This window comes from Arachis ipaensis, chromosome B01, assembly GCF_000816755.2.
Source record: "Arachis ipaensis cultivar K30076 chromosome B01, Araip1.1, whole genome shotgun sequence".
NCBI lineage: Eukaryota > Viridiplantae > Streptophyta > Magnoliopsida > Fabales > Fabaceae > Arachis > Arachis ipaensis.
Genome location: NC_029785.2, coordinates 655448 through 658802, shown reverse-complemented (window position 1 = coordinate 658802; position 3355 = coordinate 655448). Strand labels below are relative to the sequence as shown.

Genomic DNA, 3355 nt, shown 5'->3' with positions numbered 1-3355 from the left:
TGTCTTATGTGATTGTTATTATTGTAATTGGACAGTGGAAGTAGCAAGAATTGAAGCAAGGGGACCCTTTGAATGTCCAAGGATGATACATTGTGACAGTGTGTGTCAAGGATTTCCCAGTTGCTGCATAAATGGAAAATGCATTTGTCAGAAATGCCCTTCTCAGAAAACTGAAGATGATTATCAACCTCTACAGGACACTACTAAACCCAATTCTCAGTTAAATTAGGCCTTGTTTTTGTTCTTGTTCTCTTAAATGATGATCATCTACTAGCTGGTTAACAGCATTAGTATTGTATGCTCTTTGATATCTTTTAATAAATAAATAAATAATATTTACGGCTAATTTTTTTAGCAACGGAGACCTAGTATGTGTTGTGTTATGCACAGTTATGGAGCTATAATCTGTTTTTATGGATATAGAGATAAATTATTTTTTTTTTAAATTAAAATTTTTAAATCGGAGGCTTAGTTTTGTCTGCAATATAAAACCTAGGGTCCGATTTATGGCGTGGTGAAGGTGATGAACAAATCGGAGACTCAGTTTTGTTTGGGATACAAAACCTAGGTCCGATTTGCACCTTTAAGCACAAATCTGATCTTCACATGAAAAAAAATAACATCAAGTCTCCACATGTTTGAAAACACCATTGAAAAGCCAACACCAAAAATAAAAAGCAAATATGTACTTGTGAAAATAGTTGTGTGTATCTGTCAAATACTGATTTTCCACATTTCCAAAATACCAAAATCTCTCCAACTTCACTACTAAATATTACAATCAATATTTGTATTATTAAGATTAAGAGTGATCATGCTATAATCACAAACTAAAGCACCAAATCACTATAAATAGTTTAGAAACTACATCAAATGACTTTTTTGTATAGTAAATTGGTTTTAAACTGGTTTATAATAACTAATACCCTCACTTTGAGAATGTTTACTATCTGCAACTAAAAATTTATGGCTCTTTCCATCCACTCTTATAATACTAGAACCTGGAGCCTTGCTTATTCCTTTCTTCTTCATCTGTCATCTGATTGAAAAGCCTACAGCCTTCGTCGATCAAGCCAGAATGGCAGCAAGCTGTGAAAATGGCCAAAAATATGACCTCATTAGACCTCGTGCCGGATTCAATCAACTCTGCAAATTGTTTCAATGCTTCTTGACTTCTTGTCCATGTCCATTTATTGCATTTTTGCCATCTCTATACATCCTGTTTGATTTGGCTTCCATCAATGTATTCATGGACCCATCTGCGATAATCAAGAAGCACAAGACCGGCAGAAGCAGAAAGAACACTGGTCAATGTAACCCCATCAGGTTGAAAAACTGATGCCTGCATTTCATAGAACATGTCAAGTGATTCGTTCAGATTTTGGAAATTGGCATTGCACCAATCCACCTATCATACTAGTCTAAGAAACAATGTCCTTCTTAGACATTTCATCAAACACTTGCCTTGCATCATCAACAGACTCACACTTCATATACATATCCATCACAGCATTGCCTACCTCTAACCGACTCAGTTTCGCACAAGCGTATGCTAACAATAGTTGCCACATTAGGCTCAACATTCATTCTCAAAAACAATGCAATGGCTTCTTCAAACAACCCAGCCTTCACATACCCAGATATCAAACCAGTCTAAGTGTCTAAGACACCACATCTCTCATAGGCATTTCATCAAACACCTTGCAAGCACTGTACTTGTTTCAATTTGCTTCAAGCTCCAATCAAATTGCTTCAAGTAATTGCAGCGGTAATGAACCTCAGTGACATGATTTTACTGATAAAGTTTGAAACTTTGGAGATAAGTCACTGGAAACAAGGGCAGAGATCAATAATTGTGCATGGATTTGCTTGAAGGATCTCAAATAAAATTCGATCATATATTTTTGACCCTCCAATAAAATATACAGCATATTCAGCTGTTTCAGCTTTTTTTTTTCGGTGTACACTGTTTCAGCATTTTGGATCAACCCACTATGTATTGGGCTTATTATAATGATCTTATTGGATATATTATTGGGCTTATCAATTAGTTCCATCTTCTTGAGGCCCATTTATTTTCAATGCTATATATTTTAAAAAAAAAATAAACTATCATTTCTACCCACAAAAGTTAAAAACGCTGACATATTTACGCATAGAAAAAGAAAATTATCATTTGTACCAATGAAATATAGGTTTCGCATAACAAAATTATCCAAACACTAAAAAATTACCTAAAATCCGTAAATTACCCTTATCTTTACTACCATTTTTCTAATATCAAATCTCACCACCGCCCCCCTTCACCCAGCCACCCAAATGGAAGAGTTTCTAACCCTAATCTCTTTCACCCAGCCACCCAAATGGAAGAGTTTCTAACTCTAACCCTCTTCACCACTACCCCCTGTCCCTTCTAATCTCAAATTCCACTACCAACCTCTTCACCCAACCACCCTAAATGGAAGAGTTTCTAACCGTAACCCTCTTCACCTAGCCACCACCCCGTGTCCCTCTAAAACTCACACACGGAGACATTATACACACACCCCCACCCGAGGAAGAAGAAGAGAAGAGGAGGGGGAGGGAGACCGCACTGGCAACGTGGGACTCGTCGTCGCTATTGCATCATCGTCGTTGTTGTTGAGGGAGTCCGAAGAGGAGATGCGAGCCAGAACCAAGGAAGGGGGAGCTGTTGCCGCCAGGGCGCCTTGCTATTGCCGGCTCCATCGCGAATGTCGCCTCCATTGATTGAGTCTGTCGCTGTCGTTGTCGCTAGTTTGGAAGGAAGAGAGAGCGCAAGAGATCGGAGAAGGAAGAGAGGGCGACGGCGCCGATGGGTGTCACTGCCACCATCGTCGTCGACGCTGTTCAGTGAAAAAGGAAGAACTGTAACAAGGAAGGAGAGCAGGAGTCCGTCACTATCACTGCCGAGCGAAGGTTTGGTTGGTTGGAAACGGATTGAGACCTGTATCTTATGAGTGTCACATCTGCTATCCCTTCAATGAAGTTACAACAAGATATGGTTGAAGTTTGTACTTGTCTTGTGTTCGTACTTGAGTTATGGTGGTAGTTAGGGTTTAGGGTGGTGGTAAGGAAGAGTTTTGGTGGTGGTAGGATTTAGGATTGGAAAAATGGTGGTGTGGAGTAAGAGAAGTTAGAGATAGGTTATATTAAAAGATAATTCAAAAATTTTAAATAATTTTTTTGAGTTTGGATAATTTTATCAACAAAAATTTATATTTCATAGATACAAATAATCATTTCTTTTTTATGGAAAAATATATTAGTATTTTTAATTTTCGTGAATAGAAATACTAATTTACTCTTTAAAAAAATTGGTAATTAAAAGCTGAGA

General features: G+C 37.7%; 1 long non-coding RNA gene across 2 annotated transcripts in view; it reads left to right on the top strand.

The window, feature by feature from the left end:
- LOC107615890 overlaps nt 1-1162 on the top strand; it is a 2398-nt gene extending 1236 nt beyond the window's left edge. For both annotated transcript variants that reach the window (XR_002353954.1, XR_001614493.2), the window contains exon 3: nt 36-1162. This is a non-coding gene — a long non-coding RNA (uncharacterized LOC107615890). The remainder of the gene's footprint in view (nt 1-35) is intronic.